Genomic DNA, 13,496 nt, shown 5'->3' with positions numbered 1-13,496 from the left:
CTCAGAAGATTTGGAGATTCTGATTAATCAGAGCAAACTTGGAGAATAATGGGATGATGAGATCCCCGGGAGCAGATGTATTCTGCCTGGTCTGTGCCCTCCGTGGCTTAGTTGCAGTGCTTGCCTGCTCCTCATGCTGAGGACATTCTCCAGCAAGTGTTTTTAATGTCTGCTTTTCCATTCTTTAGGGCATTTCATTCGTGGTTGATTGTTCTTATATTGTTTGTAGTGCCAAGTGAACCTGGGCCACTAGAAAAATCATGAAAAAGGGAAATTGAGAGTTTTGCCTGTTTTAGGTGACTGTAAAAGAATGCCGCCAAGTTAAAATATTTATTATATGAGTGCCTGTTATTTGTACTGTACATTGTTGAGTCCTGGGGTATTATGGGAAGGGATGGTAATGATCAGAGAGAGAAAAAAGAGCAAACTTGACTTCGACATGGTCCCTGCCATTGAATCATACACAAGCTTATGTCCTGCAACTCTTATTTTTTATCTTTGTAGCTAGGGTTTTTTGTTTTTGTTTTTGTTTTTTTTCATAGAATAGATTTGACATTTGCAATTATTTCCTTTGGGGCTCTCATTGTGGTACCACAGCTTTCACTTTATTAATCAGTGATAGGTGAGTGTTTGGGAACATGGAAATTGTGGATCCATCTTTTAGAGAGCTTTGAGGAACATGTTTACTTGCCTTCCCCTGATCACTCACCAATTTTTTCATCTGCTACCCATCTGCCTTCCGTACAGTTCCCAAAGGCTAGTTAGGCCAACACAGCTGTTGTGTATAATATAGCCACCAAGCCCAGTCTATGGGGCTGCATCTTCAACGTGTTATTGTCCCTGACCATCCTTGCCATCACTCTAAACCACCCAGAGGGCTACTGCATTTTATTGCCTACAGTCTGTTCATCTGCAAGAGAAGAATATTTAATATTAAACTCTGAAATTAACATGGCTACTCACCTGCTTCCTCTATGCAACGAGCATATCTCAAGATAGAACAAGCACATAGACTCAAAGTGTGGGTGAAGACATGTCATAGAAAGAGAAGTGTCTACGCCTCCATTTCCTTATCTGTCATACTAGGTGGCTAGACTCAGTGATCTCTTACCACACATATTGAATATTTAATGACTTCGTCATTCATGTCAGCAAAGATGAAAGGTCAGAGAGAAGTAAATTGGGATAAACAGTGACAGCTAGAGTTCTATCAACCCCAGTGATAACATGGGTCTAGTAGTCTCTCCAAAGGGAGCTCCAGGGTCCGTGCTATCGAAACTACCTAATGTACCAGATATTAGCAGTATTAGATACTAAGTGTTGCGGCATCTGAGACTTCATATCAACATAAGAGATGATCTCGAGATTCATCAGAAAATAGAGCAGAAGTGGCAACAAGCAGCTGCTGCTTTTCCCTCCGCCCAGGCCTTTCCTGAAGAGGCAGGTGGCTATGAAGGTCACCAGGCAGACGTCCAGCTGCCCCAGGGGCAGCCTGATCTTGAGTTCCCATGCTCACCTGATATGAGCTTGCTAGCTGCCTTCAGCAGAAGGCAGGATCATGGCTGTTGGGCCTCAGCCTTTCTCTGCACAGACAGATGCTGCTGCCACTCTCTGCCAGGTGACTGTCCCTCTCAGCAACAGCTGTGAGAAGGAAAAGAAGAGAAAGAGCAGTGACCACAGGACAGCTCTCTTAAAAATAGCTTCAGGGTTCGTGCCACAGCATACTGATTTGGCCTTTGGGTGGATTTAATTTGCATAGTGTGCTCAAGAGTCCCCCAAACCCAAAAGGAGAAAAAAGCAGCAATATTAGGTTGAATGCAATATCTAGGACTAGCTTACATAGAAAATAGTTTAAAATCTAGGTTTTTATTCAGAGACTAGATTAGAGGAACTGGGAAGCAAATGAAAGAAAAAAAATATAGATGCTAATGATAGGAGCAAAAACAATAACAAAATAAGTGGTCAATGTGGGCCAGTGACATACAGTTTATCCTCCTTAATTCTCATAACAACCCTGGAAGCTTGCTTTAAGGAAACTGGTGTTCGCAGTATTAATTTATTAGCATATTCGAGGAGGCAATGGTTCCCTTAATTCCTTCATTCTATTTTTTTTTTCTCTCTATCTTTTAAGATCCTATAGTCATATGCTTCCCTTTTAGGGAAGATTATCCCAGAATATAGTTTTTGTTCGAATAACTTCCCATATGTAAAAGGCCTTTCTGTCTCTTGTTAGTTTTGCAGTGACTGTTGCAAACTTTTCCTATAAAATTTTGATCAGCTCCTGAAATGAAAAAGAAGAAAAAGATAACTAACTATGGTAGGCAGAATAATAGCCCCCAAATATGTCTACATCTTATCTTTGGAAACTATAAATACATTATCTTACATGGCAGAAGGGACTTTGCAGATGTTATTAAGTTAGGATTTAGAGGATATCCTGGATTATTGGGTGAGTGTACTGTAATCACAGGATCCTTAGAAGTGGAACAGGGAGACAGAGTCTGAGAGTCAGAGGAGATGTGACTATAGAAACAAGGTGAGAGTGATATGATATAATATGAGAAGGACCCAGCTTGTCTTCTAGCTAGCTTTGAAGATGGAGGAAGAGAGTTTTGAACCAAGGACTGTGGGCAGAAAGGAATGCAGCCTTACCAACACCTTGAGAGTCCCATGCCAGACTTCTGACCTACAGAACTGTATGTAAGATAGTAAATTTGTATTGTTTTAAGCCCTTGAGTTAGCTTGTAATTTGTTACAGCAGCCATGGAAAACAAATGCACTAACCAATAGTAAGCAGTGTAAATTTACCAAAAGTATTCATGGAGGGCATTCACAGCTCCCGTTTTGGAAATTAGCTGGTCCTGTGCTTATGCTGGTTGTTTTGGGATAAACTAAAGATTCCGATTTCATTCATTTTACTTCTCCAGATTTATAAGAGATATTGTCCTTTCTTGGAGAAAACAAAGACAGGAACAAAAGTACACCTGACAAAATTCCTAAAGATATGCACAAACCAAACTTCGTCACCCCTGTGCTCTCTAGAAGTCTAAAGCAACTAATGAAGTTGTGGAATTACTGAAAGCACAGTTCTCAACAATCTGAGATTATGTAGATTTGAACTTCAGGATTGGTGTTAGCGCCTGTGTTGTGAAGGCACACAACTGACGCAGATGCTGAAATTCTTGAGATATCCACATTCCTTTATACATGCTATTCGAGTTTCCTGGAATGTTCTCCTGGCAACTTCCACGTGGTTTACTTCCTCGCTTCCTCAATTTTTTGCTGAAACGTCACCGTTTTAGTGAGACTCTCTTCTCGCCAATCTGTTTAAAATAATGCTCCCATTTTTCCACCCTTGGACTCTCCACCCTTTTATTTTTTTGCTCTGTCTATCTTCATGTCCCTTATCACCTCTGGATACTCTATATGTCTGACATTTATTTTTTTGGTGTTTTCTCTCTTCCCATATGTTTTGTAAGGGCAAGATTTTAATCTGTTTGTTTCCCTTATGCATTCCCAGTACTATCTGGCACTTAATAGATACTCATTTAATATTTATTGAGTGAGTAAAGAGTTGTTAGACTTTGGGGGAGTGTCGACAAAGTGTAAGCCTTCGTCTCTGAATTATGTCACTCACTATACAATTCAAGCCTACTGTTGGTGATGACACTGTTTTCTCAGTTTCAGGAACAATAAATTGAATGATGGGATCCTAAATTGCTTATGTCTGAGAGCTCAGACTAGTTTTTGCCACCTCCTTTAATGTTGAAATAAGTTTCCCCACCCACCCCCACCTGTCCTTTACCCCTGCATCACTCTCTGACTGATCAGATCACATGGTAAACTACATAGGTTGCAAGGTTGATTTAGTATGGAGGATATTACATTTAAATATACTGCCTGAGAGATTCAAACAAGTTACAATGTCTTAACACAGGTTTTACACCATTATGCATAAATCACATACTTTCTCCAGAAAGAGGTTGCCATGTTATCTTAGTCATAATGTAAGTAGCACCTCTGGGAATTCTGTGTATAAAAGTTTCTATTAGACTCTATATGGTTGCGTAGTACTTATTCTCATCTTGATTTGAACTGAATATGCCACATCTGAACTATTTTACACATATTCTTCTATGACTAGGGACCAAAACTATGAAACAAACAAATAAAAATATGGTCAATAATACATTGATTTTGACATAATTTCTCCAGGTCTTGTCTATATTTATCCAAAAAGCTCAAATTTCATCTTAAACTTCTGCAACACAGCTCAATATTTCTTAGTTACCTATTATTTGTAAATCTCAAATTGCTATATATTCTTTTGTTCTAAGGATGGATGCATATTTTTGTTATATCAGTTGCATTTGAGTTGAAAGTGTGGACAAGATTTTTATCTGAACTACTACCTTATACCTTATCACCCAGTAAATATAGTGCATGTGACTAAGGCTGTTCTGAATAGTGAAATATGGGAGGAAATTTGCCTACAAGATCTGTCAAGTTTGCAATCACTCAAATATATTCAACAACAATATTTGGTCTTACTGAATTATTAATGAAGCAAAGCTGATTCACCCTGACCATCTCTATTTATACTTTGATGAGAATTTATAAGGCAAACAAGAATATATGTTGAGCGTTATTATATTAACACTTGTTTTTCATCTATGTCTGTCATAAAGGTTAGAAAGAATCACCTGGTTTGCTTATTGAAAATGTAAATTCATGGACCTCTCCCCATACCAGCTGAATCAAATTCTACAAGAGTCATGCTTGAAGAATTTGCTTTTTAAAGCTTCACAGATAATTAGTTATGTTTTAAAGTTTGGTCTACCATGTTAAAATATAGTGCAACCCTTCCACTGTAATCATTCTCATCGGGTTGGTGACCAGTGAGTAGATGGATTGGTGTGGCACTGCCATGTAGATTTCCATGGGTGTGGCTTATGGGATGACTTCATGATAGCAAAACCATTGGAAATATCTGTAGGGAAACAGTACTGATGGCTTAACTACACTTTTTCGGGCTGTACCAAAGCTACATTGTGAAAGAAGCCATCATACCCACTGGTCATTGCTCCAGAAGTGGCATCATCTGGTTAAAAAAAAAAAAAGAAAAAGAAAAGAAAAGAAAGAAAAGAAAAAGAGCACCTTTTTTCCTGGTTACTAGGTTATGTTAACTAATAGTAAAGCTGTTATGTTGTAGAATGCTGTAATTCAGAGCTCATTGTACCACCATCATTTTTGAAATTTTATACTATAGTGAATTAAGTAGAATTAGTTTAAGGTAGTCTTATTTTTCTTATAAATAACATTTTATTGGAAAATGTTCCTAATTTGCAAATTTTGTTGCCACTATCACAACTTGCTTTGAAGAAGCATTGCATGCTCTGACCTTTCCTGAACTCAAAGAAGCTCTGGGTTTTTGGAACAGAGGTCAGGATACCTCTATGAGTTGACTTTGCTCTGACCTTTCCTGAACTCAAAAGAAGCTCTGGGTTTTGGAACAGAGGCCAGGATACCTCTATGAGTTGACTTTGCTCTGACCTTTCCTGAACTCAAAGAAGCTCTGGGTTTTTGGAACAGAGGCCAGGATACCTCTATGAGTTGACTTTCCATGAAGGCAGCTGCTCACCCAAAAGGGGTCCTTCCCATATAGATCACAGCCTGCTTCTGTCCAGGCCATCACACATTCTTCAGTGTCCTTTGTATTAACACTTGCTCTTGACCTTCCTCTCGTCTCTTTGTCACAGAGAAGAAAAAATTGAACTAAAAGTTCTGATAAATAATTCTTAGATAACATTTGCGAACTTTCTGTAAACTAAATGCTATGCAAAATAAAAGGTAGGCTGGACTTCTGATAAGAGAGTCAATGTTTAGTGGTAATTCCTCACTGGCTCCGGTATTAGAGAGCTTTCCTAGAAAAAAGCTTTAACTTTTTTCCTTTTTAAAGCTTTTAATTATGTAAATGCATATTCATTGTGAAAAGAAATAGAGACTACAATTAAGCATATGTATATACAAATAGAAATAGAGATCGATCATAATTCCACCAAGTAGAAGCAATCACTAAAAATTTTTTTCTAACAAATAATATACATATCCTTCTATAGTATAATTTATAGAAGATATGTGGCTCTTCAACTCCATATAGACAGATATATCTGTAATTTCAGCAATAGGTGGATTTTTTTGACAAAACAACTTCTATATAAGCATATTTCACTTTGATGATGGCAGTATATTGTGGTATTTAAGAACGTAAGTGTTTAAGCCAAATTTCTTGCATTCGAGTAGGATTTCACCTCTAAATAAATGTGTGACCTAAAATAGTAACTTAAATTCTCTGTGTTTTCATTTTCTAATCTATATAATGGGGATAATAATAGCATCTATCTTACTGGAGTGTTGTGAGGATTAATGATATAATTAATTATATGTTAAGCACTTAGAATAGTGTTCTGCACATATGGAATAGTCAATAAATGTTAGCTGTTATTAATTCTCTGTTACTGCACATTGAGATTAAAGGAGTTTTGTTAATTGCATTTGTGTGATATAATTTGGGCAAATTGAACCTCTTAGAATTAGTCTTTCATGTTATAACTTTTTTGCTAGGAACTGAAGACCAAATGTCAGGGAACCTAGAAGAAAAATAAAAGATGGGATACACATTTGAGGGATGGGTGGTGATGAAATTGATGGAAACTATCAGAATTTTTTTCCACAATATTCCCTGCCAACTCCTGCTTAATCCCAAGCAAAGGAAAAGTATTATAAATTTTCTCAGGTCAATTACTATAAGATTTTCCCATAACTTCTCCAGAAAACTCACAGATGTACAAAACTTTAAATGGCCAAACTTCAGAACATAAAGCAGGAAAGACAGGGGCTGTCACTATGAACAGAATGTTCATTCAAGCCTAGCTGTTAGATATAAGCCTATCAGTTAGGTGAAGAAGGTACAGTAAAGAAAAGAAAACAAGAATGGCTTTTGTCACTATTTTCCCCTTCATTTCCAAAATGTCTTCATTTCCTTCCAAGTAAAAGACAATGACTGAATGAATGTTCCTCGCAAAATGTCAGTTATACTAATTAGGCTTCACTATTTGAAACCATCTACTCAAAGATTATTTACAACAATTAAAAGACATCTATATGTGAAACCATACTTGTCTAACAGAAGCATATCTTGTTTACCTGTTTAATAAGAAACTTTATGATGAGAAGTTCTGATGAGTTTTTGCATATTTGCTGCCTGCAAAAATGTATCAGAATTTGACCTGGCTATTTTTTTTTTTTTAAGATAGTTGAGAGGTGAGCAACCTGAAATTAAGCTTATACATTTTAGGGTATATTTTACAAAAAAGGAAAGAAACCAAAAGAACAATCTTCCAATATTTAATTACTGGCTTAGCTGTAGTCTCTTCTCCCTTTTATGTTTTCTAAATAACTGAAAAAACCCTTTGTTCAAATCCCAGTCCTGCCACATAGTTGTTGTATGCTATCAGGTAAATTACCATTTTTTTCCAGGCCTCAGTCACCTCATGTGTCAAGTGGGAATGTCTCATCTTGGGTATCAAATAAGAACAATGTTTAATGAAATTATGACATTAAGTGGGATTAAATGAAATTATGCATCTGGCATAATTTCTGGCATATAGTAGACATTCAGTAAAGCTTTACTCTTTCTTAGCCATTGAATTTTAAACCATTGCCCTTTACCTGTCATCTCTAAAATAAATGATTTGAATAAACCTATCTTCTTAATTAAACAAGCCAAGAAAACCCCCTTGAAATCTTTAGAACCAACCCCCAGAAACATAGAGACTGATTGGCAGAACAGTTCCACAATCCTCTCTCAGAATGACCCATGGACAAATGATTCAAATGTTCTCAGGTAACAGTGTTGGCAGTGGCATCAAAGTACTGAGTTGAGCATTTCATGCATCTCTGTAGAAAGACCACAGTGATCATTGACGAAAATTGAAGTCAAATTTAACTTTTTTTCTCCTATAATTGTAGAAAGAGGATTCATGGAAAAAATGATGTAAATGCTAACACCTCTCCATTAGATGAAATTATTTTGGACAGACAATGAAATCAAACAACTGAATCTTCTCTAAATTTTTTAAAATTGTACAACTAACCCGTTTGAAAATTTTTACTTTCTTTTCCGACCCTTACTGGTGTGGCATCATATGAATGTGGTCAAAGTTAAAACACATATCTGTCTGCCTAATTCCCTAATATCTTTCAAGGATAGTGTTCATATTGCCCACCCCCCTCCCCCCACTGCCCCTCAGCTTTACTATAGGATTCACATTTACTTTAAGATAGCATTTATAAAATAATAAAATGCATCATTCCTAAAGGCAAAATAGGCTCATGCTTCTCAGAACTCCTGTCTGACTGACTGTACAAGAAAAAGGAACATGGTTCGTCTTTACACTCATTTTCAGCTTCCTCACTACAAACGTCTACATTTCTGGTATGTGTGTTCTGTGAGCCTTGTGAACATACCCTTTCAGTTCTGTATCAAGTGGAAAAGATAGATGAAGTGTGTCCTTTTCAGGTGACAAGTGTTTGCTCGGTACTGACAAAACCATATGCCCAACACTGACTTAGAGATGAAGGGCTGCAAGCTCAGCGTACATTTAGAAATCATATACTTCATCATAACTATGAATTGGAAGATGAGATAAAAGCTGCCAGTCACAGTGGGGGCATGGGGTAGACCAGAGGCGATGGGGACTGTTGATGGCAAGGATATCCGATTCCTGGTCTAGGTTGTGTTTAAGGCAGGGTCTACTTTTGGTGAAGTAGGCATGTCTCTATTTTTAAATAGAGTGCATTACTTTTTTGAAATGGGCTAACTGCTCTTTTCACATTTGTTTCCATAGGCTACCCAACTTGTAGACTACTTTGAAGGAGTTTGTAAAGTTCTAAAGAAATTACCTGGGTGCAAAATTAATGCTCTAAATATATACAAATATAGTTCATGGTTTTTTACACCTAAACTTACATGCCCTTTGAATAGTAATAGTAGTTATTATAAATTGTTATGGAGACTCCACTATGTACTGGACATTTACATCTCACTTAATCTTTACAACAGTCCTCAGGGGAGATAGTATTTTCCATATATTGTCAATGAGGAAACTGAGGCCAAAGATCACACAGCTACTTTCCAAATATTGCAGCACATCACAGTCTAAAGGAGGACTGATGTAAAATCAGAAGGAAAGAAATATCTGACTCTAATCTGCCAAAATTGAAGATGGACATATAAATTCTAGTTCTTCCATTGCTTTTCTTAAAAAAAAAATCATGCAAGTGTCTTTACCATGGGTTTGTGGCCATAGTTGAGCATAAAATTTCTTGGTTAATTAGGATGAATTATATCACATATTGCCGAATTTCTTGGCTGAAACTCTGAACAAAAGTACAATACAGAGCATACTTGGGAGGTAAAATTCCAAACAGAGTGTGACTTATAATTTCAACGAAGGACAAATTATTAAAGCCTTCATTGTCTTACTATTGCCTGTTCTAGATTTCTTATCAGCACAAAATAGGAAGAATTGACCTAAAGAGCTTGACTTTTGTTACATCATCTACATGCTTTTTCCTTTATGCTATGACTTGATCTGTGGGTTTAGGCAATAAGAAGGATGCAGATGTGTGCTATTTCATTTAAGAGGTTTATATAGGTAATGTAGGATTTAGTTGCCCAGGAACTCAATTTGACACCCTTTGTGAGAGCTAACTTCATTTTTTAAAAAGATTCAGATGTTATTAATGTAATTGTTATCTCAGAGACACAGCCGTCATATTAATACCCTTATTTGTCAAGTATTTTTACCTCTTGATTCTTGAATATAATCTACTTAGAGCCAACAGGGGATCATGTGAGGACATTGACAGTAACCTGCAGGAGGGTTTGTGTGGATTTCTTTTTTGATGTATTCACTTCCAGAATCAGGTCATTTAGCAGATCAGCACAGTGATATTTACCCTGAAGTAAAAGATGTATTTCCATTTCTTTTACAAATTAAAAGTTATCTTTTGGATTTGCAAATTTGAATCTTTTTACTTTAACTTTAGGTCTCATTAAAATTTCAAAAACGGGAATGAAAAAAATCTATATATATCTTTTTTCTTTCACACAGCAGTTAGCAACAACAAAAGTCAAGAAGTACTCTAGGCTGTTCACATTTCTTTCTTGCCTATGGGAAATCTCTTTCAGTGGATTTTATCCTGTGTCTACTTGAGGCAAACTGAATGTCTGCACCAGCTAAAAGCCTCAGGAGATAATCCTGGCAATGGGTCATAATTATGGAACCATCCTCTGTGACCTTACCAGTTCCCGAAGCTCTCATGAGAAGACATTCTAGTTTGCCTTCTTCAGTAGTTTGATCCAATAAAGCACCTCACAGTTGTTTGCTAAGACAGGAGAACCGATGTGGCCTCACAACCCTTGTGTCTGAACTCTAAGTGTAATGTTGGCCCAATGATGGGTTGAGGTTTAAATGGCAGTTGCAGTTGACAGTATTCATTCTTGCTTAAACAACTTAGGTTTTCCTTTTCTTTTTCCCATTACTTTCACCTTTATCTAAATACAAATCATTTCATGTTAGATGACAACCATAGCTCTCTCTGCATTTTTGTCTTCAATCTCACCCTATCTCTGCTTCATCATGTGTACCAATGACTTATGTTCTTCCTAAAATAATGTTATCATCATGATACTACCCTTTTTAGTTGCTCTTTATTTTATACTGCATATATATTTGGCCATAATCATTCTCTATAATCAAATCTCTTTCTTACGTGTTCACATTTGCATGTCTGCTCTAGTTAGACTGTTTATTTCACAATGATCTGTCAAAATAATAATTGATTTTGTCTTTAATGCTTCTATTTTTTCTTTTCCCAGGCTCAATTTCTGAGCAGTCTCTACCTCAAAACATATACCTGGACTTCCCTCACTTCTTTACATCCTTAAACATTACTGCAATGTTGAGACCAGAGCCTTTAGACCAACACTGTCCAATAGAAATAAGATACAAGCTACATATGTAATTTTAACTTTTTAATAGGGGTATTTAAAAAGGTAAATATAAATAAGTGCAAGACATTTAATGATATTTTAATCCAGTATATTCGAAATATTATTTCAACATATAATCAATATACAAACTATTAACAATATATTTTACTTTTTAAATGAAATCTTTGGAATCTGATGTGTTTTTACATTTACAGCACATCTCATTCACATTTTGTCACATTTTGGTGCTCAGTCATCCCCATAAGATTAGCAGCTACCATATTAGACAACCCTGGTTTAGAATATTGTAGGCCATACTTTTTTCTTTCTTTTTGCCCTTATTTTTCTGACAACCCACTGGACATGTCTGCAAGGGTACTTCTCAGGCTCCTCCAATTCATCACATCCAAGGAGACCTCATGAACTTCCTCTGTGTTCCTCATCCCAGCACCATCTACACAAAAGCCCTGACCAGAAACATTCCAGTCATTGTTCAAATCCTCTTTTTTCAGCCTAAAGTGGCTGCTGTTAATAATATATGACTGTTCTGACTTGTATTCTTTCCTGTATTGCCCCTGTTTTTGTATTTTATCTTTGCAGTGGTGAAAATTATATCACTCAATTTCACTTAATATGCAGTGATTCCTCATTATCTATCTTATCAAGCCTACAATTCCCAATGTATCATAAAAGTCTTTTCTGCTCCGTCCCTGCTCTGCCTTTCCTGCTATAACTTCTACCCCTTTCTCTTTCTGTATCATATGCTGCAGTTATCTACAAGTTTTGTAACCCCTCACATTTTACCTCATTTTATGCTTTCCTGACTTGATAACCACCATTCTTTATGCCTAGGAGGCCCTTTCTTCCAACCTATGTTTTTTTTGCCTTAAAAATCCCCTTTCATCTATTAAGTGTCAGCTCAAACATCACCTCCTCTTCAGTGTCTTCTTTCTTCCATCCATAAAGAATTTACACATCTCCTCTTTGTTTTAAACTTCACAATCTGTATTTTTTATTTTTTCATTTTCTTACTTCTCTTTTAGACTTGTGAATTCCTTGAGAGTAGAGTAAGCGTGTGTTTATCTTTATATTCCTAACACCAAGCAGTGCTTGTGACATAGGTAAGTCACAGTGATTCAATATGTGCATGTTTGCTCTGATGCTGAATGGCATATTGACCACACTACATGGTTTAATACTGTGATTATTTTAGAAATATCACTTTTGTCCTCCATGCTGAATTATGAGCTACTTGATAAAAAGCTATATTTTATTACTCCTGCAGCATTTGCAAGGATATATATACATACATATATACATATATATATGTATATGTATATATTTGCAAGGATATACATACATATGTATATATATAGGCATACATGTATACGTATGTATGTATATCCTTGCAAATATATATATATAAATATATATATATTTATATAAATTTATATATATATATATAAATTTATATATATATATAAATTTATATATATATAAAATCTCCCAGTTCAACCAGGGTAAACCCTTCTTTCTGGTAAGGAGTGTCTGGTATTGTATCAGAGATTCATTCCCACTGTTATGGGCTCTCTCACTAGGTCAAATAAGACAGAACTGGGTATCATCTAAATTGCAGGCTTTAGAGCTGCCCTAGAAGAGGATACAGAGAATAATGACCAAGGGTTTTGCCTGGATACTTTAAGGATAAATAATGGAATACACTTATTTCATCAGTACTTTCTGAGTGAGAAAAATGTGGTCATTAACCACAATCTCAAGTCAAAAATAAGAGGTCTATGTCTGTTTCAACTTTTTCACCCTCCATGAAGAATGTCTTTTATAAACTATGTGTTACTATCATTCTTATCAGAAGAATATATATATTTCTCATAAGAAATAATCTCACAGTATAATGAACATAGATGTGAAGAAGTGTTAGTTTTTTATGTGGAAAAACCGTTTAACTTTTTCAATGTAAAGTGATAGAAGTACTTATAGTCGTGTGCCACTGAATGATGGGGATACATTTGAGAAATTCGTCATCAAGTGATTTCATTGTGTATGAACATCAGAGAGTGCACTTACACAAACCTAGATTATACAGCCTACTAAACACCTAAGTTATGTGGCATAGCTTATTGCTCCTAGGCTACAAGCCTGTCTAGCTTCTTACCATACAAATCAACATGAAATTAAATCAAGCACAAAAGAAAATGATGCAATCAAAAGACATGGTAAACAGGACTTGTACAAGGCATAATACAGCATACTATTTTAGAACAAACTTTTTTAATGAGTCGAAAAAGTATTTTCTAAAGCAGTGATCCCCAACCTTTTTGGCACCAGGGACCGGGCTCCTATGAGAATTTAATGCCTGATCATCCAAAGTGGAGCTGAGGCAATGATACTAGCTGGGGAGTGGCTGCAAATACAGATG

The sequence above is a fragment of the Pteropus medius genome, unplaced genomic scaffold (assembly GCF_902729225.1).
Source record: "Pteropus medius unplaced genomic scaffold, Ma_sr-lr_union100, whole genome shotgun sequence".
In the NCBI taxonomy this organism is placed as follows: Eukaryota; Metazoa; Chordata; class Mammalia; order Chiroptera; family Pteropodidae; genus Pteropus; species Pteropus medius.
This window is presented reverse-complemented; position numbering follows the sequence as displayed.